Source organism: Mauremys reevesii, linkage group 3 (assembly GCF_016161935.1).
Source record: "Mauremys reevesii isolate NIE-2019 linkage group 3, ASM1616193v1, whole genome shotgun sequence".
Lineage (NCBI taxonomy): Eukaryota > Metazoa > Chordata > Testudines > Geoemydidae > Mauremys > Mauremys reevesii.
In genome coordinates this window covers 85932409-85957650 of record NC_052625.1, presented here as the reverse complement: position 1 = coordinate 85957650, position 25242 = coordinate 85932409, and the positions used below count along the sequence as shown (strand labels likewise).

General features: G+C 44.0%; 1 long non-coding RNA gene across 1 annotated transcript; it reads right to left on the bottom strand.

Annotated features, from left to right (window-relative positions):
- Positions 1 to 13041: 13041 nt before the first annotated feature.
- On the bottom strand, positions 13042 to 24881 carry LOC120402253. The gene is made up of 3 exons (XR_005597081.1): positions 24704 to 24881; positions 23342 to 23430; positions 13042 to 13146 (listed from the first exon to the last, which is right to left on the bottom strand). It is a non-coding gene; the product is annotated as an uncharacterized LOC120402253 (long non-coding RNA).
- Between the last annotated feature and the right edge of the window lie 361 nt (positions 24882 to 25242).

Sequence of the window (25242 nt, the reverse complement as noted above, 5' to 3'; positions counted from 1 at the left end):
CTGTTCTGGGATGGCTGGAGTGTAGCATGCTGTGGCCGTGCCCCATGGCACCGTGGCACGTACCCTGGGCAAGAGGCAGGAGTTTGATAGCCAGATGTGTAGTGGCTGGGGATGTAGGTCCTGTAAAGGGAAAAAAGAACACGATAGATACCAACCCCCTTCACACTTTGCTTCTTTGCTGTTCATACAGGACCTCATACAAAGCTTTTTGTAGCTGGTGGGAGTGTTTCCATTGACTTCATTGAGGCTTTGCATCAGGCCTCTAGTATTGTTTTTCTGTCTTGTCTACTTAGGGATCAGGCCCAACCCATTGGCTTTGATGGGTATTGGACCAGCAGGACCTGAGACTTTGACCTCTTTGGCAAAAGCACTATTTCCCCTCTGCTTGGAAAGCACCTAGTACTTTGTAGGTTAAACAGCCATACGAATAATAAATAGTGATCGTAACAGACGAGACCAGCAGTCAAGTGTTTATTTACTTGTGTTTGTTCTGAGTTTACTTCGGCTAAGGAATTTGTACAGAGGAAATGGTTGTTACATTATCCTCTGGAACCTGGGCATAGGGAAATAACAAATTATAACACTGTACAAAGTCTGCTACAGAGCCAGTTACATTCTGGGAACAATATCAGGCTGTAATCTGACATTTTTAGTACAGGTTTCTTTTTATTATATAACAACTTTATTCATCATGACTACACTCTGTACTGGCTCTTTTTCTTCTGTTCATGTTGATTATATTTTTTTGGAAAAATGTATTCATACTTAGTTTTTATATAACACTTTTCATCCTTCGCTTTCAGAGTGCTTTACCAAGACAGGTGAGCATCATCCCCATGTAACAGATGGAGGGGAAAAGAGGTACAGAGAGGTGAAGTGCTTTGCTCGAGGTAACACAGCAGAGCTGTGAAAGAGTGCTCCCTCTGCAGTGGCCTTATTCAGTGGCCCACAGCTTTTAAGGAACGTTATGCAGACAGCCCTTTATTGTTTGCAGACAATACTAAACTGTTCAAGATAGTTAAGTCTAAAGCAGACTGTGAAGAACTTCAAAAAGATCTCACAAAACTAAGTGATTGGGCAACAAAATGGCAAATGAAATTTAATGTGGATAAATGTAAAGTAATGCAAATTGGAAAAAATAACCCCAACTATACATACAATATGATGGGGGCTAATTTAGCTACAACTAATCAGGAAAGAGATCTTGGAGTCATCGTGGATAGTTCTCTGAAGACATCCATGCAGTGTGCAGCGGTGGTCAAAAAAGCAAACAGGATGTTAGGAATCATTAAAAAAGGTATAGAGAATAAGCCGGAGAATATCTTATTGCCCTTGTATAAATCCATGGTACGCCCATAAGAACATAAGAACGGCCGTACCGGGTGAGACCAAAGGTCCATCTAGCCCAGTATTTGTCAACCGACAGTGGCCAATGCCAGGTGCCTGAGAGGGAGTGAACCTCTTGCCATCCATCTCCATCCTCTGACAAACAGAGGCTAGGGACACCATTTCTTACCCATCATGGCTAATAGCCATTTATGGACTTAACCTCCATGAATTTATCCAGTTCTCTTTTAAACACTGTTATAGTCCTAGCCTTCACAACCTCCTCAGGTAAGGAGTTCCACAAGTTGACTGTGCACTGCGTGCCCTTTTCTGAACCTTTTCTAGCCCACATCTTGAATACTGCGTACAGATGTGGTCTCCCCATCTCAAAAAAGATATACTGAAGTTAGAAAAGGTTCTGAGAAGGGCAACTAAAATTATTAGGGGTTTGGAAAGGGTCCCATCTGAGGAAAGATTAAAGAGGCTAGGACTTTTCAGCTTGGAAAAGAGGAGACTAAGGGAGGATATGATAGAGGTATATAAAATCATGAGTGGCGTGGAGAAAGTGAATAAGGTAAAGTTATTTACTTGTGCCCATAATATAAGAACTAGTGGCCACCAAATGAAATTAATGGGCAGCAGGTTTAAAACAAATAAAAGGAAGTTCTTCTTCACACAGCACACAGTCAACTTGTGGAACTCCTTGCCTGAGGAGATTGTGACGGCTAGGACTATAACAGGGTTTAAAAGAGAACTAGATAAATTCATGGAGGTTAAGTCCATTAATGGCTAGACAGTTTGGTAGACAGGATACGGGGCTGAATGGACCTTTGGTCTGACCCAGTATGGCCGTTCTTATGTTCTTATGTTCTGGGTGGGCTGAGAAAAATGTACCTGGAAAATGGAATCCTATTTATTCTTATGATCTTTCCCCAAGAGTCACAAGCCATGCGTTTATTGTTAATGGCTAAGAAACGAGCAGGAGCCACTCTCTACCTAAAAATGATATAAACTAGTACTGCAGGGTGCACACAGTCAGACATGAGTCTCTGCTTTCCCCTGCTGTTGAATAAGTTCCTGACTGAGTTGTCCAGAGTCATGTGGGTAATACTAAATTCTGGAGCAGCCCCAAGACTGAGGCCAGGAGATCCTGGAGTATTACACTGCAAAGTTTTCTGGTGATGAACAGCTTCCGTTGCTCTGATTGGTCTAGGTTTACTTGGTCCTGCCACAGCATAAGGGGCTGGACTTGATGACCTCTCAACATAGGCACCAACTCCATGGGTGCTCTAGGTCTGGAGCACACATGGGGAAAAAATGGTGGGTGCTTACCACCCACCGGCAGCCCCTTTATCAATGTCTCTCCCTCCCCACAGTGCCTCCTGCCTGCCGATCAGTCCATTCCCCTCCCTCCCAGCACCTACCACCTGCTGTGGATCAGCTGTTTCGCAGCGTCTGGAGGCACTGGGTGGGGAGGAGGGAGGGTGCAGCATGCTTGCGGGAGGGGGTGGAACTGGGCAGGGAAGAGGCAGGGTGGAGTGGGGGTGGGAAGAGGCAGGTGGGGATGGGGCATTGGGGAAGAGGTGGAGTGGGCGTGGGGTCTGGGCGGAGCCAGTGGGAGCATCCCCAGGCAGATTAGAAACTCGGTGCCTACACTTCTCGAGGTCCCTTCCAGCCCAACATTGCTCCAATTCTATGATTGTCATAGGGTTAGGAGAATTCAGAGTAGTATTTTTCATTCAAATATTTTTTTCAATAAATGTTTTCTTTTGGGATCCTAATGTTTTGTACTTTATGAGCATTTACTGCATTTTGTGTCCAATCTAGCACCCCAGTGGAAAGACCCATTGAGTTCACTAGGCATTGGATGAAGCTCTACAAAACAAGAGTAGTGCAGACAGCGGCGTCTCTAAGAATTTGGCCACCCCAAGCAGGGCGGCATGCCGCAGGGGGCGCGCTGCTGGTCCCGCGGCTGCGGGGGACCTCTTGCAGACGCGCCTGCGGCGGGTGCGCTGGGAGGGCGGCAGGCGGGCCCAGCGAACCCTCCGCAGTCATGCCTGCGGGAGGTCCGCTGGTCTGGCGGCTCCGGTGGACCTCCCGCAGGCATGACTGCGGAAGATCCGCCAGAGCCGCCTGCCGCCCTGCCGGCAAAATGCCGCCCCAAGCGCGCGCTTGGCACGCTGGGGTCTGGAGCCGGCCCTGAGTGCAGAACAACAGTCAAAGGGCCAGAGTCAGGTATCAGTCTGACTAGTCTGTGCAAGATACACCACTTGAGTGGGTGCAAGTAGTGGCATCTAGGAAAACCTAAATTTCCATTGTAGGTGGTTCACAGTGTCCCATTGGTGTGTAAACAGGGATTTCAATTGAAATCTATTCTCTAACTGGTAATCTGATTGTTATTTTGCTGGTATCACTGCAGTATCTATACACGACATGAACCCACATGCAGTTACAAAGTGGTTAGGGTCTGCCAAATGTCTGACAGCATATTATCTAGCTGGTCATTTATATTACACTGCACAAAATCCACATCAACCTCCCTCTAACCTCGTGTCACTCACAAGGTGTGACTGTGTATGGCTCTGGCTGCCTGAACAATGTGCCTGTAGAATTTTAGGTTATTAAAACTGAACTAATCACACTATTGTACCTTGCTTTTGAATATCAGTTAGCAGAGGAGCTGTCAGAGAACATTCCAGAATCAGACAAAATGGAACAAAGGTGGGCCAGCCTGAGTTTCAGGTTTTATATTTTGTTTAATTTGAGGTTTTTGGGGGTTTTTTAAGGTGAAATCAGGTAATAGTAAAATCCTACTATTAGAATAAAAATTGGGTGGGGTTTTCCACCTAGGGTTCATGCCAAAGTTAATGACTTTCTGTAGAAGTTTGTAACTTCTTCAAGGAGCTTACAAACTACAATTAAGGTGCATTTCTAACGCGTAATGAGCTGGCATGCATCATCAGTCGCATTGACTATGACCATGCTGGAATGCTGCTTTAGTCACGCTCTAACTTTGTAAACAAGATTTCTATACCACACGAGGTGGAGGGACTTTGGCAGCAGAAAGGGCTCAGGCAGCTCCTTTGTTCAATGACCATTTGAAAACCTTTACTTGCAAGCTGGCTATGAGCTAGATTTTAGAAAAATTAAACTAATGGCTTTCTGATTGGACAGCATTGTCAGGAGGCCGCCCACATAAAAGTGCAGATGTTTGCATGGGACACTTGCCCCCCACCCCCAATGATAACCCTAGTTTTGACATTTGGATTTGGAAATATTATTCTTGTATTTAACCCTACAAACACAAAGGGATTCTTTACAATTATCAGCCAGTCTAATCAACATTCATTATGGAAAGCTATTGGTAATTGCCTGCTAAATCAGTGCTGATCAGTGACAAGCCCATGGTTATGCTACCTCTGTGGCTGCTTGGAGTCCTACACATCCAGGCACCCCAGAGGTGCATACATGGGCCACAGGAGGGAACAGCTGCATGGTGCCGTGCATGTGCTACTCGGCCTACTTGGGTGCTTGTGGTAAACCTCTGGCGATTTCTGCTGCCTGTTCTGCAGGGAAGCAAAAGCTCTGCCCCCACTCATAGCAATCCCAACAAACTCTTCCCTGAGGTTTGACTCCTGTGGGTATTTCCCTGAGAGGGGCCCACCCTGCTGTGGGAAATCACCCCAACTCCCTGCCTTCAATGGGGTGAGAGAATTTTAGCAAGAGACTTCCTGAAGCCACCAGGAGCCCCCTTTCAGCGTATCACAGACAGTGCAGCTGTGGGGCTTGGGGACATTTCTCCTCTAGTCTGAAGGAATGTGCTGATGGCCACAGAGATGGAAGTAGGAGGGGGAAGGAAACATGGAGAGGACCAGAATTGAAAGGGTCCTCTTTTCACATTATTTCAGACTGATAAACTTGTCTTAAAACCCACTAATGGCCTGACGGTATAAATGAGGAGAAACCTGTTTAGTTTAAATGTAGTTAGGAATTCATTCTGGATCTTGAAACTATTCCTGCTGTCTTCTAGCCATTCTCCTCCCTCCACCTTGTCCTTCCAAACTGTCCAAGTGAACCTTAAACTCAGGGAGCTTCCCACCCTTTTGGCTACTCCTTAGCATCACTCTGGTGTCTGGGGCTTTAAGATGTGAGGCATCACTGTCAATGATGGACCGTCCCTGCCTGGAATAGTTGTTAGCAGATGTGTGCATTTTCTTATTGCCACATTTACACAAAGAGGGCTGCGCCGTGAGGTCTGAGCATTATGGAAAGACAATGCCTGCTGGGCACGGCAGGGCAGTGCATCCATTGTTATTCCCCTGTATGTGCTGCAGCTTAGTACCTCCCACATGGCAGGCCACCTCTCATACGCAGGGAGTGGAGACATAACATTGCCCCCTCTGGAGTGCCCGGCATCCCTGGGGGAGTAGGGATGGAGCAGTCCCTGCGTTATTCTGAGTGCAGGGATTGTAATTCTGCATGGCCCTCATACAGGCCATGAAATGGGGCTCCTTCCCACCCATACACATTGCACCCTCTGCATAACAGTCAGGCACATGTGGCTGAGGGGTAGGGGAGCAATTTAGCCATTTCAGTTCTGTGGCGACCGTCCTCTTGCAGGCAAGGCTGACGCTGAGGCAACTGCAGGGCAAAGATCTGACTCATATTTTTGTTGGCCAAGATCTCTCCTTTCTCGCTGATTTTAGGACAGAATTCTCTCTCGTACCCTAAGATTGCATGCTCTTGGAGACAGGGACTGTCTCTTATTCTGTGTGTGTCCTGCTCACAGTGGCAGGGGCCCTAACCCTGGCTACTGCACCAATAATACTTTTATTACTGCTAATGGGCTGACAACTCTGGTTCCAGGCCAGGGAAAGGTCTAGGTCACCACAAGATGTTCAGGATGGATGAGTTAGTGTCTGGTGGGTGAGAACAGACCACCTTTCTCTTCTTGGAAGATGAACTATGTCCCATATGGTTTATTATGTTTGGGCTTTTTGGATGAGACTTTAAAGACCAACAGCCTGATTTTTAAAGGTATTTAGGCTTCTAAAGATGCAGAATCTACTGGGATTTTCCAGATTGCCAGGGTGCCTAACTGCAATTTAAGTGCCTAAATACCTTTAAGAATCTGACCCCAAGCTGCTATTGGTTCTGCATAGACACTAAGGATTCCATGACATAGTTAACAAGAATAGGGTTTGTCCCATCATCCTTAACCCAAATCTTCCTTTCTCACCCCCCACCCTGTTGTGCTGGATGAATGTCACCCTCACCCCAGAGAAGGCTGCATTTCAGTGGTGTAAGTGGCCCATGTATAAACTAACCATTGCATATGAATATGCAAGGCATTGCGTAGGACTTGGGGTGAGAAGTGCTATAGAAATGTAAATTGTTATTGCTAAGTGATTATTGCTTATTAATATATTTACCTCTGTGAATTAGGGATGGGTGAACCACTCTTGGAAAAATAAGAACTGACCCCAACCAAATCTAAATCTGAACAGAGCATTTTACCCAGACGAGCTGATAGTCCTGCTTTCTGAGCATATGCCAGCTCCGGTAATTGCATTTTGCTTCCCTAAACTTTCCCTGCAGTTTCAATTTGATATGCTATTCTTCTTCACTTCCTTCCCTAAAACTCTGCCTTGTCCTGTGCATTGTATTTCATCAGTGAGTGAAGTATTCCCTGTCTTTCATTTACTTATCTCACAAGGGTTTGCGAGGCTTAACCAGTTACCACTCAACCCATCTCCCGTTAAAGTCCATAGGAATTTTTCCAGTAACTATGTGAGTTGGTTCTAGCCCATCCTTAACTCCTATTGATTCCAGTGGGACTTGAGGGTACTAAGAACCTCACAGAACTAGATCTTTTTAGGGTGTGTCTACACCACAATTAAAAACCCATGGCTGGCCTGTGACAACTGACTCAGGCTCATGGGACTTGGGCTAAGGAGCCGTTTAATTGCAGGTGTTCGGGATTGGGCTGGAGCCCAAGCTCTAGGACCCTGCAAGATGGGTCAGTTGGCACAAGCCGGCTGCAGGTTTTTAATTGCAGTGTAGACGTACCCTTAGTGCCTGTAAAGCACTTTGAGATTCTGGAGGTGCTCTAGATGCACCTCTTGTGGCACAGAAGTAGGAACAAAAGAATAATCACACTGCATCAGAGCAATGTCCATCTAGTCCTGTATCCAACACTGGCCAGCACTAGCTGCTTCAAAATAAGGTGCAAGAAACCCTGCTAATGGCAGCTATGGGATAAACTGCTTGTCCTGGCCTCCATAAACTAGAGACTGGTTTATGCTCTGAAGCATAAGGGTTTATATTCTTTCCAAAACTCTTGTTTACTAGTAAAATATTTATTATTTTAACTGCATATTCCTGTGATTTGTATAAGTGACCAAACCTCTTGGCTTCGGTGATATCTTGTGGCCAGGAGTTCCACAAGCTAATTGTGTTTTGTGTGAAAAAGTATTCCCTTTTAGTACTAATTACAAAATATTGATACATCATTAAAATAATCAATGTGAGTGCAGTCATACAACACCAAGTGGAGGAAGAGGATTCATTAGGAAAACAGATTTCAGTCTCAGGATTCCAAGAGGTGATTCATTATAAACACAAGTGGGAAAAAATGATTTAATTTTTTAAAAAAAATACCTTGCCTGTATCCCCTTCCATAAATGCAATTCAGATAATTTCCCCCTCATGAAATAATCATGGGCTTCTTCTGCTGTGCATGCCAAACATGTTCGTTCATCACCAGATGAAATGTATCTATTAGTTCAACTTGCACTAGAATATTATTCAGTGCAACCAAGTCCCCGTCTTTGCCCATTTTGTTCCACAGTGCTCATTAGTCAAGGTGAATGATGTTGTCTCTGTGCGTAGAAGGATAGCATGCCAATGCTTTGTCTCATTTTCAATTTGTATCTCATTACATTCCTCCAGGTTTCTGTTTGTTTGTAGTCACCTATTGCTCGTTAACTTTTCTTTTAGCTTTCTCTCCCTGTCTTTCAAGGATGCAGGAATCATCTCTGCAATAGCAGAGCAAGGATACCAGTAGTTAGATTATTTTGCCAAGGGAAATGGATACATGGAGTTTAACATTAATGAGCTGATTCTGAAGAGTTGCATTTAAATCAGCACTTGGAGGCTGGGGGGAGAGGGGGCGGGGAGGAGAGAGATAAAATATGCACTTGGATAGCAAAAGAAGTCATATTAAATAAGAGGGAAGCTACTCTAGCTAGAAAGCTTAAATATTTGAATTGTCCTGTGTCTTAACATCATCCATGAAAAATTATGGATACTACAGAGGTGCCATAGCACCTGGGATCTGGATTTTTGACCAGGCTGGGTTGGCTCATCCCTCCTCCTCCCCCCCTCCCCCAATGACTCTTCAGACGCTTTCCTTGTCTATGGCTTTGTTCTATCCTCCCTTCTTACAAACAGCTGAGATTTCAGTCTTCCTCCGTCCCATCCCACAAGCCCCTCAACGCCTCCCTACATTTGTTGATCCTGCTGGGGAAGGCCCATCTCTGGAAATGCTCACAGCTCTGCACTAGCCTCTTGTCTCCCCTCTCCTCCCCCCAGTGCCATAACGAGGGCAAGGCGAGTGAGGCACTTGCCTCAGGCGTGGAAAGTGAGGGGCGCAGAAAGTCTCTCCTTCAGCGGCAATTCGCCAGCAAGTCCATCCCGCCGAGAGGAACCCACCGCCGAAGAGCCGGACGTGCCACCCCTGTCCCTTGCCTCGGGCACAAAATTCCCTAGTTACGGCTCTGTGCCCCCGCCTCCCCCGTTATTACATAGGGTATTTTTTTCAGGTGTGCTGAAGCTCTTTCATAACAGTGCCCCCGGTTTGAGAACCTGTCTTGTGGACTCCCCTGCCTTCCCATTTTCAGTGGCAACAAGAGCTGTTCCTCCCAGGCGGAAGTAGCGAGGGCAGTATTTATGCATGTTAACTCCTTTAATACAATGAGGCCCAGACTTTCAAAAGTGACTAGTGATTCTGGATGCCTCCATTTTTAGTGCCCAGCTTGAGACACCTTTAAAGGGGCCTGGATTTTCAGAAGGGGAGTGCTCAGCACTTTCTGAAAATCTGGTTTCTTTAAGGTGTCTCGAGTTGGTTGTCCAGAAATTGAGGCAATCAAAATCATTCGTGACTTAAAATCTGTGCCTAAGTGTTTTTCTTTCAGAAAGTTAATCATATTGGCTCATATGCTCAAAGGTATTTAGGCACCTAATTCCCATTGATTTCAATGGGAGTTAGGTACCTAAATACTTTTGAGGATCAGCCATTGTCCCCTCCTATTTTTTCTGTCCCCACCACCCTTCGTCTTTCCTCCCCTTGATCAGGCCAGGTTCCTATCTATTCCTCCCTCCCTGCACATGCTTCTTTTGCCTTGCATGCAAATCCCTGCCACTTGATTCCCTTCTGCCAGACACCTGAATCTCTTCTCTTCTCCCCTCTCTCTTCTCTGAACATCCTGCCTAGCTGCACTGTTCCCTTCTCCCCTGGAAACCTGGTGGTTCCAAACTTTCCAGGAAGTTCCTGTTTTTTCTCTTCCTCTTCTTGTAGCAACAGCCCCTAGCAGCTTTTACAGCATTTTTGCAGTGAGGACCTTGGACACCTGTAGAAGCAGCTGGATGGGGGGAAAAAACAACAAACTTCATCACTATGTGCCTGCAAATTCTGCAGATCACCAGCAACTGCTCCATGCACAAGAATTTGGGAGTCTCTGTTTCAGCTTCCTTAGGAGCTCTCCAGGTGAGGGAACGCTCTTGAGCTGCAAGATGTAAATTAGACATGGGCCCAAACCAAAACTGTAAATCTGAATATCCCTGCATTTTGGTGGGGTTTAGAATCTGAACGTATGTCTGGATCAAAATGTCATGTCTGGCCTTATGTCCATAATGAGCTGAACCAACCCCTCAGATCCATAACCCCAGGACATGGGAAGGTTTCAGAATTTGAACTGATATCCAAATTCTCCTGTTCAGGCCCATTTTCTTTAAATCAGTTGGAAGCAAGAAGGAGGAGCTGGCCTGGCTTAAGAGAGCAGCAGATGTACCAGAGAAGAAAGCTGCCTCCAAAGGATCAAAGATAGGGGGTCTTTGCAAGTAGTGTCCTGGGTGGAAGGGAAATGGAAGTTTCAGGAATATAAGGGGGTTACTGGGAGGAAGAGACCTGGAAGCCAGGATCACAGAGAAGGATAGAGGCCTGTGGTTTGGTCACAGTGTAGGGGTTGGAAACATCCTTGAAATCACAGGAGGCTGATTTCTAGGCCCCAGTTTCGGGTTCTGTTCTGACTCTCTTATGCTGCTTCTGCAGCTTGAATGGGCTGACAAGCAGCTGATGTCCCCTCAGGAGATAGAATCACACTTGGTGAAAGGATGGGGGAAGGAGGGAGCATATCGGGGGAGAAGGGGATGTTTCCGGTCTGCTCTGCACTCCAGCTGTTCTGACCTAACTGGTGGTTTCTCACAGACCATTGCACCTCAGACTTGTTTGAGGAGCCCCCTGAACCTGTTCCTGGCAGCCCCAGAATCCTGCAGAGGCAAAACTGGCGTGATTCCATTTTTGCCACTCCATCCTGAGCTGCCCCTGCCTCATCATGGCCATCAGAAGTGGATGGACAAATATGTTACAGATTTGTACTCTGATAGTTGGATCCCAAAAAAGTTCTGAAAAGCATCCTGTTCATATTCGTGAACATCCCTGCGGCATTCCCCAACAAAGAAGTGGTAAGATAAATGCTATGATTTCATCCCAAATGCCACGTGTGCACCATTTTGCAAAAGACTAACAGAAAAAGAACTGTCCAAATTGCCTTTTTTGGGGGGGTGGGGAAAAAACTGTCCAATGATGACTTATTTAATCAAGCCTGCTAAAGAAAAGGCAGAGATGACACAGATGATGAAAACCCTACTATAATTTAGATTCAATAAAAGCTAGGGGAGGGAGGTTCTAAATCTTTTTTTCAAGGTTAATGGAACAGAAGTAATTTTTCTTTTATCCTGTATAAAGCTCTTGTCTCCTGCATTTGAGGCCTCCACCGCCCTCCCGGCCCCACTTATAGTGCTATACAAAGCCAACATGTCTTCGCTCCCTTAAACAGAGGGGACGGACTGACCCCAACTATAGATTTTCTTTTAAAATCTATATTGGCTCTATTCATCCCACTGGACTGTTATCAGTGTACAGTCTGCAGTAACTGCACATGCCGGGGACTGGTCTGGCTCAGAGACACTGGGAATAGGGAATGTGTTCCTGTTGCCTCTTTTGTTTCTTCTTGATTGGCCTGAAGCCGAGAATTGTGGAAAGTGGCTGGCAGCTGATTTTAATTTCCCACTGCCCTTGTCAGGATGGTTTTACAATAGAAGAGCAGCCAAGATATGTATCTCTGTTCTCCTACTGCAGCGCCTGTTGAGATAAAGAAAAGAGACTACTTCAGCAATTAAAATGGGAAGACATCTAGGAAATATATTACATGTCCACAGCTCCTGGCCTCAGAGGCTCCATATGGGTTCTCGCAGCTGGGCATCTGTGGAGTTTTGGCTCTAATTCAAGAGACACAACTGCTATTCACATATGTGTTTCTAGGTCTCTATCTCCCCCTCCTCCCCTTCATGCCACTAGCCACTCAGGGCATCCCCATACAGGGTGGTTTAGTACCTGCCCGCCACAGATGAAAGATGGCTGCCAGCTCCAATAGCTTCAGTGGATTCTACTGGTAAAGCATCTAGTGAGAGTGGCAGAAAACCCCCAAGGGAATTTTGTGCATGTGTGTGTGGAAAATCAACAATTAGAAATGGAGGTTGAGGTAATTGTGCTTGATTGAAGGGAGAGAGACTTTTTCTAGTGGAAAAATAAGCACTTAAAAATGTTCAGCCAGCCAAGGGCAATTATCTGGCTAGTGAGGCACAAGCATAGGGGGTAGTTAGTCCAGTTTAAGCCACAGATGCAGTCAGGAAAGTGACTGGAAAATGGTATCAGCTCTGTTGCTCCCACTGCATAAGGAGGAGTTCTGTGATTGGTCCCTGTGAGCATGGGATCAAGCTCACTGTATGTTATCCCCCCTCATTATTGTTCTCCCATGGGCTTCTCATCAAATTTATTCAGTTAGCAAAAGTTGTTTTCTTCAGAGCTGCAGCTTTGCAGATACAGCCTGGGATCTGAAAGTCAAGCTGGTTCTTTTTGCATCTTATAGCATCACCAGTAGTAAAGAACTGCTGGCAGGACTTAGCTGACAAATCTGTTCATGTGGGAGCCAAAACAGTTCCCAGCTTGCTCTCCTATACCTGTATTGGCCCTCACACAAGACACTCTTGTTTCTGTTCTGAAAGTAAGTAGATATAACTTGAAGACATATGCAGAGAATAAAGGCTGAGTAAGCTGATATTAATTTTACTGTTGCTTTTCCCAACACAACCATGAATAATCATAGAATATCAGGGTTGGAAGGGACCTCAGGAGATCATCTAGTCCAACCCCCTGCTCAAAGCAGGACCAATCCCCAGTTTTTTTGATTTTTTTTAACCCCAATTCCCTAAATGGCCCCCTTCAAGGATTGAACTCACAACCCTGGGTTTAGGAGGCCCATGCTCAAACCCCTGAGCTATCTCCCCATCCCACATCATAGTTATCCCCATTTTATAGATGGGGAAATTGAAGCACAGAGAATGTATATGACTTGCACAAGGTCAAACAGCAGGTCAGTGGCAAAGCTGAGAAGAAAATGTAGGTCTTCTGAATCCAAGTCCAATCCTCTCATCACAGGTCCTCAGGTTTACTCAGTTCTTTTTTCTCTGAAATTCCTACTGAGGTAAAAGTAATTAAATAACAATTAAGAAAGGACCTCTGGATTTATCTCCTCATGAATGACAAGGCCAGGTGCACCACTAATGTCCAAGCCCCTCCTCAGCTTTTGTGCTGCATAAAGCTGCATGCCATTTTACTGAGAATGGCCTTTAATCTTTTATTTCCTTTATGGCTGTTATTAATAGAGTACTGAAGTCTCTCTTTTTTTTTTTTTTTTTTTTTTTTTGTCGGTCTCACTGATGCTGCTTCATTTGTTTCCTTTTAAGAGCAGCACAAGGGTATTGAGAGCAGACAAATTGCATTATCCTGATAATTAACCATCTCACCAATGTAGTGGCACCACAGCAGTGGTAATGCTCTGTAACAATTTGCATAAATTAGTTTCTGAGTCCCAAGAAAGCAATTTCTGTAGCATTTAGGAGGAAAATAAGAAAAAGGGGGGCTGGAGTGGGTGGGTCGGGGGATAGATTATTTTAATTCAGAACAGCATTCAGTAAAAGGGAAAAGAATTAATGCAGCCATGGAAGTGCCGTAAGCCTCATTAGAGTGGATAAGCTACTGCAAAAATGGGTAGCAGCCAATTTGGATCTGATCTTCAGAGGTACTGAGCATGACATTTTGATTAAAAAACTAGAACGATATAAAATGAACATGGCACATATTAAATGGATTGAAAACTGGCTAGCTGATGGGTCTCAGCATGTAAGTGTAAATGGGGAATCATCATTGAGCAGGAGTGTTTCCAATGGCATCCCATAGGGATCCATTCTTATCCTTCTGCTGACTTGCTTTGTGACTTTGGGCAAACCGCTTAATTTCACTCTGCCTGAATTTGCCCACCCATAACATGGGTATATTAATAAGCACCTACATCAAAGAGATGATGTGAAGATTAATGAATTAATGTTTGGAAAGTAATTTGAGATCTTCAGATGAAAGATGCTGTAGAAGTGCAAAATATATTATAATTAGAGACAGCAAGGATTGAAGGGGAGGGGAAGCCCTGAAGCTGTTTATCACCAGAGATAACTTCTATATTAGAAATTAGTTTTTGAAACTAATAAAAAGAGATACTACTTCTAAACTACAGTCAGATTTCTTAGGCTAGCTGGAGAAATAGCTTTGTTAATTATTTACTCCAGTCAGTAGACCCAATTCTAATCCTACTGACACCACCTTCACATTGGTGTAAATCCATTGATTTCAGTGGCATTACCCAGAAGCAGACCCAAATTATTTCAGAACAGTATACAATGGTTGTTAAAGGCATGGGCCCTGGTACTGCAAAGGTTTTCACTCACAAGCACCTTTACTCTTTGAGAAGTCAATGGGACTACTCACATACGTAAAGCTACTCACATCCATAAGTGCTGGGGCCATGGTATGCAAAAGCAAATGAATTACGAGTCTCACTATTGCCACATAACCAAAAACAATAAAGCAACAAATCCTTGGGGAGGAATGCAGCAATAAACAAAAAAATTGAGTAGCACAAAAAAGCTTAATAACTGAAAGCCTGCTGTGGTAGGTTTCATTATGTAACACAAAACACAGGGATTAAGCTTGACCTTATATGCCTGTATAAATCAGTTTAATAAAATGTAGGATTTTTTTGCCTGTGTCCAGCTCAAAGCTGAGAGGATAAGACAATGAATCTTTGGAGGCATTTTAGAGAACGCAAGTGGAGAAGAGATGGTATAAAAATGTGCAAGTACAGAATAGAATGCGACTCCATACTCCAGGCATCCCAGAGTGAGCAAGGGACTCATGTTAGGTATGTCTGTGAACAGGGATCCTGTTAATTTTAAAATCTTAATTTAGTCCATAAAATATGTTCTTCACTGCACGTCTTAGAGGGCCTATACTCATTGGCCATAGCAAAGGGAAGTTGAGGTTAATCAGATTCCTTAGAGGGAGGAAAGAACCTACCACACCCTGAAAAGCTAGTACAGCCTGTCAGTCCTGGAGGGAAAGGCTGACAGCTGGGCCTCATTAAAGAGGAGATGCCAAATCCTCATCTTCTGTAAACTGTCATAAATCCATTGAAGTCAATGGAGCTATGACTACACCAGTGGAAGAATAATGACTAGACTTTTAAAGAAAGGAGATGTGCTTGCTAAAGTGGGAAGGAATGCATTCTACCCATTTCCTGCCTACAGAATCCAGAGGTGAGCAGTTCTGACCTATGACTGTTTGGGCTTCATGTAGTTTCCCGGGGTAGATGGTTAAAAGTAGCATTTTTCTTCTGCAGAGTATAGTTTCAAAACTGTATTAAGTCAATGTTCAGTTGTAGGCTTTTGAAAACAACCATAAAGTTTTATTCAGAGTTACGAACATTTCAGAGTTATGAACAACTTCCATTCCTGAAGTTTTCTTAACTCTGAGGTTCTACTGTACTCTCATTGTAGAAACTAGGGTTACCACCTTTGAAATGCAAAAAACCAGCACACCCACCACACACAAGACAGGCAAGCCCACCTCAACTCCATCCCCCAACTACAAGGCAACTCTGCAAACTCCCACTTCAACAGCTACTTACAGTATCTAGAGAGAGAACACATAGAGATAAGACTGATAACATTGCATGTCTCCTCACTCTCATATGACTCAAACCCTCTCTCACACACACATTCATGGTCCATTTTGGTCAATTTCATGGTCAGGGGATTTTTAAAACTCTAAATTTCATTATTTCAGTTATTTAAAACTGAAATTTCACTGTGTTGTAATTATAGGGATCCTGATCCAAAAAGGAGTTGTGGGGAGGTCACAAGGATATTGTAGGTGGGGGTTGCGGTACTTCTACCCTTTCTTCTGCGCAGCTGCTGGGGGCAGCTGGAGAGCAGCGGCTGCTGGCCGGGAGCCCAGCTCTGAAGGCAGAGCCACCTCCAGCAGTAGTGCAAAAGTAAGGATGGATTGGTATGACATTGCCACCCTTACTTCTGCGCTGCTGCCTGCAGAGCTGGGCCCTCAATCAGCAGCCACCATTCTCTGCCTGCCCAGCTCTACAGGCAGCAGCACAGAAATAAGGATGGCAAAGTATGGTATTGCCACCCTTCTGCGCTGCTGCTGGTGGGGCACTGCCTTCAGAATTGGTAACCCAGCCAACAGCTGCTGCTCTCTGGCTGCCCAGCTCCAGAAAGCAGTGTAGACAGTGTAGCAGGGTGGCAATACTGTGACCCTCCCTAAAATAACCTTGTGACCCCCCCCCCCCGATACTCCCATTTGGGTGAGGACCCCCAATTTGAGAAACGCTGGTCTCTCCTGTGAAATCTGTACAGTATAAGGTAAAAGCACACAAAAGACCAGATTTCATGAGGGGGGAGACCAGATTTCACCGCCATGACATGTTTTTCATGGCCGTGAATTTGGTAGGGCCCTAGTTAGTGCTTAAACTGCGACAGTGGGAACACAGCAGCATCTTTAGCTGGGCATTGAAACTTTTAACATTAGCTATCCCAGTGTATTGCGGTGATAATGTAAATCTTTAGACCCATGTTAAAAAAAACCAACAGATTGATTTATTTTTATGGCAACTGGCAAATCCATAAAAAAACTGACCAGGCCAGTCAAATACGCACAAGTAGAGGTAACCCTAGTAGAAACACATAAAAGGGATGGGAGGAATGCAGAAAATATTCTAGCTCTATGCTACCAAACTATTTGCTAATATGATTTGTTAATCTGGAGCAGTTACAACACATTATGACCAGTTTAACACCTAGTCCGTGACTGAAATGTCCAGAAAAGCGAGGTGTTGAAACTCTGTTTAGAAATGCATGACATTCAAAACATATGTTTAAGAGCCTATTATATTCTAAATAGATTCTTGTCTAGTTGTTTACAACCGTACACTATGAGATTAATATTGCTGTGGGGAGCACTCTCCTGTGTCTGAAGGTTGTCTGAATTTTCCACAACAGTGCTATTGAACTGGTCACATTTTTGCTTTCTCCTGGCGAAGACAAACATACTCTGACAAAAATCAACTTCACAGAAATAACAATTTACACCTACCATGATAGAGTCCCTTTCGAATATTAACCCTTAGAATATTCCTTTGTTAAGTATTAAAAAGGAAATTGCTTTGCAGTTGGATAATGGCTTGCCTATGTATTTCTCCAAATGCTTTACAAAGGCGAGTAAGCATTATTTCTCCCCATTCTTACAGGTCTGGGGGAGGGGGAAACTGAGGCACAGAAGTGAAGCAACTTTGCGATTTAACAGGGAATCAATGGAAGGAGTAGGAAGGGAACCCAGGTTTCTTAACTTTCGGTCCAGTGTGTATCCTTTCTGTTTGCCCATTCTAATGTATCCATTTTGTAGATGGGTAAAGTAAGGGCTTGTCTATAGGAGCCCTTATTCGTGGCAAGCTGTAGCCTGCTGCACTCTAGATGTCCATGTGGATTCCACTGCTTTGCACTGTAAATTCCCTAGAGTGCTGGAGCGGTGCGGGAGTAGAGCAAAGTGCACTGGGGAACTGTCACTTCACAGCAGCAAGGTCCACATGGGTGATTAGTGTGCAGCAGGCTAGTGCAGGGTAGATTTACACCCCAATTTGCTGTGAACTAAGTGTTTGTATGGACAAGCCCTAAGTCTGAGAGGCCACGTATGATGTGACCCCCAAGGTTCAACAACGAGTTGGAAGCAGCGTTTGAGCTATAACCCAGGAGTTCTGACTCGTGTCCTGCTAAGAACTAGAGCCAGTTCCTTCTTCCTTCATAGAACTTTTGAAAAGATGCCCTTGTTTAAGAAAATGCATTTTGGGAGATGTTGTAGTGAACATCTCTATGGTATATGGCGCATATACATCTCAGAGCTGTATGGATTATACCATTGTGTGGGGTACATTCAGATTTGATTCCTGTGGCACCTTATAGACTAACAGACGTTTTGCAGCATGAGCTTTCGTGGGTGAATACCCACTTCTTCAGATGCAAGTCTGAAGAAGTGGGTATTCACCCACGAAAGCTCATGCTGCAAAACGTCTGTTAGTCTATAAGGTGCCACAGGATTCTTTGTTGCTTTTACAGATCCAGACTAACACGGCTACCCCTCTGATACTCAGATTTGATTGCTGTTCATTATTTCTGGGATGCAAGCTTACCAATCACGTTCTTTGACTCCCCTCAATTAGTGGTGTTGTATTATAGTTTCATAGATTTTTAAGGCCAGAAAAGACCATTAACTTATCCAATCTAATCTCCTGTATATGACAAAGGCCATCAAATTTCAGCTTATTACCCCTGTATTCAGCCCATTACCCCTGCACCCAATAACTTGTTTAACAAAAGCATGCCTTCCAGAACCGGAAAATGAAAAACTACTGTATGGGTTATGGAAACTAAACTAGCATGCACAAGAGCCAGCTCTTCTAAAATAGCCCTGAGGCATTTCATACTTTCCCACACATTTAAAAACTATTCCAATGATGATAGTTTACTGGCTGAACTCTTAATTCTCTTACAGTGATAGCTCTTCTCTCTAGCCAGTTCTGCCATAGTGGCTCCCAGTTCCCAGCAAAGCTCAGTTAAAGGGGCTTTGAGTAAAGTTTGGCTGAGCCACAGTCCACCCTTAGCCCACCTCCCCAACCAAAGCAAAGGACAGCTCTGTAACCCATCTGTGGTCCCATCAGTGTTGGAGTCTCTGGTTATAATCCATGAAGTTCCTGAATTTCTGACCATGCCACTGCCCACCCCATCCTCTTTTCACTGACCAGTAGGTAAGTGGTATGGAGCTCATCTCATGCTAAGTCTCAAATGCCTCTCCATGCCTGCTCTACAGTCACTTAACCTCATACAGTAGAATCAGGGTTGTTTTACTGCACTGGGAGCCTTCCACTTGTCCTACCTTCAGAATTACTTAGTATCTAGTGATGAAGTACTAAGAACAAAGGAATCCAGCCATGACCAGAAGCAACAAATACAGCCAAAACTACACTGTTTCTGTCTTGTCTCAAGCATTTGATAGCAGGCTTCCAGAAGACCCCAGAACCACAGGCACCATCATGAAATGGCCAGATTTTCAAACGAGCTCCACACCCAGCAGCTCCCATTTTCATCAGTGGAAACTGCTGAGGACTTTTGAAAATCTGGCTATTTCATGGTGGTGCCTAAATGGGATCTAAATTCTTCTGAAAAGCAGGCCAGTAAGCACCAGTCCCTATCATATCCAGGGGACTTCTTGGTTTAACTAGAGGTGGGGGGAAATTGATAAGGATACCTGCTCTCATGAAATTTCCAACCCAGATTTATAGCCATCAAAACTGCAGGTGCTTATCCAGTCCCTGAAAAGATACAATTGGCACAAATAAAAGTTAAGGTCACTTTTTAAAAGAACCACCAGCAGCCTCATTTTGCCCTCATCTTACTGGCTTCTTCCAGAGTCCCAAGTTCTTATTTCTCTAGGGTTTGAGTAAAGAACATGATCCAAACAGACTATTATTTATTACGGGGAATGATGGCAGCTGTTGGTAGTTGTTTTTCATTAACCGTTAAAACCAATAAATGCTCTGATGCACTATGAAATGGCAGATGGCAGCTACAGGGAGATCACCTCAACCAGTGCTCCGTGTTCATCCGTCCTTGGAAAAACCATCCAAATGTGAAAGAGAAGAAAAAGATTTCCCGCCCACCTACCCCACTCCAGTCCCACATAATATGTACGTGTCTGAAAATGTAACACAAACTACAGCAGCCAGACTAAGAGAGGTAGCTTGCCATCACAGCGAGGACAAAATTCTCCCCTCCAATTCACAATGCCCGCACTGCGCTTTCCATAGTCTATTCCACACTCAACTCCTGTGCAGAGCTTTCATTGATGCCTCGGGCTGGATTGAAGACTTCAGAGTGGGCCTGGGGCCCCAGAAGTTTGACCCCCCCTTTTCTCCTCACATCAATCACTTAGGCTACTTTAGAACTGACCCGAGCCACATCCAGACCACCTCCCACTTGGGCTGCTTATCTTAATGGCTAGACATACGTCATGCCTCTTAATTCAGTGATTTTTTATTGGATGGAATATGAGCTTCTTGACTTTTCTGTTGCGAGATCACTGATGGCACTGAAATGTAGTTTCTTGTGCAGATGATTTCCTTAACCAAGAGAGTGAGGTCACACAGATGGATTTGTCTCATTGAGGTTGATTCTTTCGAGTACTGAAAAGGAATATTTGGCACTTGTGATGTACCAATAGGAATAGAGTAGTATAATTTCTGTTTCTACCACAAATTACATTTCAATATAGAGCAGGAAGATATTGCTGGTACAGCAATACCAAAAAGTACAAACACTGTTCTAAATGTTGTTGTGATGCTTACGAGATGTTATCCAGAGAGAAGTTGTAAACCACTTCTCAGACTTAATTTGTAGCATGTTGCTATTTAATGATAGTAATGCAGTTGTGACTTTATGTTCTTTTTACATTAAGGGGTGAGGCATATGTAGTATATGGCAATGAGGTAGTATCCCTTTAAAGAGTTTGTTAACCTGATAGTGGTGCTCACAACAGTCTATCGTTTGGAAACTGCCAGAAATTAGTCAGAGCAGCAATGTGTATGCAATTAGATCTACTGTATCTGTGTACCGCTGGCAAACGTGGTTAATTGGGACCTGACTGTGGCAGAGTGGTTTCCTCATATTGTCATTGTTGTGAAATGATCCAATGACACAACAATACCAAATTGGATTTCCAAACATATTTGTAGATTCATCAGGTCACTAGTTTCTCTCTGATGGAAGGGACAGAAACTAAGTTAATCACTGAAACTTTCTGAAGTTTGCTTGTACAGAGATGGCAAGTGAACAGCGGCATTCCACAGTCAAAACCATGATGCTGAGTGGTATTAATCAATAAAATGGGCATAGAGGATGCAGGGCTGCAGTACATACTGCCCCATTGTGGCCACTAGTCCAGCACTGGGTCAGAATAGAAGCTGTAGCTCTTCTTCACCCATTGTACGTGAGCCAGTAGATCAGCAGAATTTGTGACACCACTACTCTGGTCCATCCCCATTGCCATCCACTGTGTGGCCACTCTGCCAGGGGCTCCCGAGAAGACACCCCACCATGCAGAGGGTCTTGCATGGCCCCTGTACATTACAGAGCATTGCTCTCAGTATGTTCACTAACACAACATGAGCTAGATAGAACATGTAGGTAATTAGCATGATGTCTGTAGCACTAAAACAACAAGCCTTCTGGTCCCTCTCAGCTGTTCAGGAGAAATTGAGACCAGCTGCTTGCAATGGGGTCAGTGTATAAGGGACTGTGAGGGTCACTAAGCCCTCAGCCACTGAAGGGTTTTGTGTGTGTGTTCCAGTGATCTTAGCACTTTACACACACCAGTGGCTGTAGGGTTACCAGATAGCAACTGTGAAAAAACTGGACTGGGGGTGGGGGGTAATAGGAGCCTATATAAGAAAAACTCCCAACAAACGGGACTGTCCCTTTAAAAACAGGACATCTGGTCACCCTAAGTGGCTGTAGCATCCCTGTGAGGTAGGGAAGTACCACTATAGTGCCCAGCCTACATGGGCAAGTGGTTCTGTAGCCCTCAGAAGACCGAATCTTGAACCACTGCAGTTTGAGAGATTAACCAGTAATCAAATCACCCATCCATCAAAAAGGCTACAGTTATCCCCATTTTATATTAGGAAAAACTAAGGCAGTAAAGTTAAGGGCAACAGTTTCCTGTGTCTACAAATGTTGGTCTTTGAGCACTCAAGGTCTGACAGTTAGGCCTAGAACCACAAACGTATTTAGGCTCCTAACTTCCATCTGAGCCTTAGTGCCTGATGTTCACAGATGCTGAGCACCCATAATTCTAACTGAAGTCAGTGTGGGTGTTCAGCACCCCTACAGATCCTGAATTAATAGATCTGTCTGATGATCACGGCCTAAGTGTCTTGAATAAGGTCTCACAGAGAGCTGGTGTTGGAGCTGTAATTAGAACCCAGGAGTCCCCTTTTCATTCCATGGCTAGTCCACATCGTGTCTCATACTACTCAGGTGCATCTTCTTGTGGTCAGAGGTTGTGCTGGCTGCTTAGCAGAGCCAGCTCATTTGGAAGGTACTGGCTAGGAGAGAACATTCCGTGGCCCTGGTGCTACTGATGGCAAGTTGTGTGGAATAACACTCAATAGCTGTGAAATGATCTGGGGTCCTCTCAAAAATAGAAAGGACTTGTGACTCTGGTTTTCAAGATCCTTAAAGCTGGGCTGTAGGAGGTTGTAAGTGTGAGAAATAGCAGTTATTCCATGACTTTTAGGAAAAATCAGTGCCAAACTTTCAATCCTAGCAATATGTTGGCTTGTATTTTTAAGGCTATATTTGCAAGGAAAAGGATAGAAATTTACCCTGAAAAAAAAAAAAGAAAGTAGAGCTTAACAATTTCTCATTATATGAGCCTAGAGAATGTTTCACAGAGCAATACAATTGCATTTCTCTTTGTACTTGGTTCTCAATAGCTATAAGCCCATGTTGTAAGTAGCTATGAAACAGTCTGCCTTTGTTTTCTGAATACTGCACCTTTAAATTTCTAAGAACTTTGAATGCATGTAGAGACAGCTGCTGTATTTTCATCAGAGATGCTGCAGCTATACACAGTGTGGGTTGCACAAACACACACTGGGTGTTCCCTCATGGAAATTTTATTTTTGTTCTAATAGTTCCAGATCACCACAATTCTCATGTCTTTCCATACACAAAGAGCAACTCTATACATTTTTGTAGGTCAAGGTTAACAATGAGATAACAAAATAAAGTTTCCCTGAGGGAGAGCACAGTGAATGTCTCTCCTCCATAACAGGCTCTCTGAGCACAAAATGGTTTCTGCCTTTGCACATCATAGCAGCAAAAAGGGTTGCTGTCTTTAAATTTAAAAATACCCCTCCCCGTCCCCCCGCCACCCACACAAAAGGCATCAGTTCTATAACTATCTCCACTGCACAAGTGATTAAGTTCAAGCATGCTTGGGTTCAGGTTAAGGCATATTATAGAGATGGTTCTGCGCTGCAATATTTGGATCCAGATGTCAATTGTCAGAGGGTTCAGGTACAGGGCCCATCTGTTTTCTGTTATGTACTGAGTTACAGCCCTATTAAATTTCTACAAAATGATACATTCAATCTGCATTTAAAAAGCTCATCATGATTAACATTACATTAGTACAATGAAGACCAAAAGACAGGATTACCTTCTTATTAGAAAGTATTGCTCTTCTTTTTATGTAGACTCTTATCAGACTCTCTTCCTTCCCTAGCATTTAATTGCTGACTCTCAAATCTGGTAGGAGACAAGCACCAAACAAAACACGCTTTACTTAACAGTCCCCCTCATCCCACTGCCATCCGATATCGTGCAACCTGTCTGCACCAATGAAGTGTGCAGCCATAAACCAGAATAATGGTGCTCATATGACTACCTGCATGAATGAGGGCCATAGAAGCCTATGGCCTCCATTAGTGTTACAATTTGTTCAAAGTGTGTTAATGCATGATAACAAATATGCTGCTCTGAGCCCAGCTCATAACTCTTGGGTTTAAAATTGCTCAAATGCATTTCCTCTGCTGTGGCTTTTTGGTTAAGTTTGGTTGAAGGGGCTTGTGTTTGGTTTTCACAGTTGGGAAATTCCAGCCTGCCATTTCCTCCATCCAGTCTTAAGTCTCCAATCAGGGGCAATTATGATAGCACATTATGTAAATATTAAAGACAATCACAGGGTTTTAATTAAAGGCAACTTTGTATCTTTCCCCCAGCCCTTTCAACCCCCTTTATTTTGGCAAGAACACTTAATCAGCTGCCCCACATTATGCATGCACCAGCCCGTGAGATTCAGCAAGGCCAGGATTCTCAAGGACAAAGGATAATACTGAGCTCCAGCACCTCACTTTGTTTTCTCCAGCCATCTTTTGTGGTGTGTCATGGGAAAATTCTAATGAGTCGCTCCATGTTGCTGAAGGAATTCCTGTCAGTCACAAGTCAGTGGCTTTCTCTACTTCTTATTTTTCAAGACATGACCTCTCTCTCTCTCTCTCTCTCTCTCTCATCCGTGCCCTCTCATGAAGGAAAGTTACTTTCCAAATATAGAGTATTCGGATGGATTGGAATGGCCCAGACTGATATCAATGTATAATCATGCCCTTTGATTATGAACTCATTTCTCTCCCTTACAAAAACAAACAAAAAACTCCTTTCAGTTTAAGAATAGGCTTATTGGCATCACAATATACTGAAAAAAATGTGGGACTCTTATAATCTACTTCACTAAAGGAATTGCACTGTATCCACTTTCACTCTACTTGGGCTCATTCCATTAAAAAAAAATGGTTTCTGATGTGAAACTTCGCACCTGACGTGAAATCTTAAGCTTCCAGGGGAATTTCTGGCATGGTGGAGATTGGAAGGGATTTGATATTCCTTCCCCTCTGTAAATTTCAAAGCAAGCCAACAGCCTGCTGAAATGTATGGGGGTTTCAAGAAGGAGGTATACACTGTACTTCTATGCTCCCACTAGGACAGGCAGCTGCAGGCTGACTGAGATAATCTTTTGTCCTACCTCTCTCTGTTGGTTTGAGACAATGATCCTCATTTCCAGCTCTGGATCCCTGTGTTGTAACGTAAGTAGCACTGCTCCATGCTCCATAACTACAGCTAATGGGCTCGAAACTATTTCAAAGAAGAATAATTCCAGCATGTTTCAGATTAGTGTGGTGTTGAGGTTCAAGACAAATGAATTGTTTCCTGTCTTTAGTGGAGAGCAGCTTCTGATCTGGGAGTTGGCTGTGTGTGTAGGGGGAGGAGGGAAAGTGGGACCGCAGAAAGAATAAAAAGTAGTGGGGGAGGGGAGTGTGTGCAGGGAAGCTGTTTTGCTCTTTATAAGCAACTTTCTATGTAAAGAGATTCCACTGCCAGAGTTGCAAGGAAACAGAGTCTGCTCCCTTAGGATTTGATTGAATCTCACTTACATAAGTAACCATTTGAATGAGTACTGCATTATACCAACAGGAGTCTGTCCCAGACAATCAGCTTTTTTTATTAGCTGACTTGTAAAACTTAGTGGTATATATATTTAAAACCAGCTTCCAACTCAGCCAT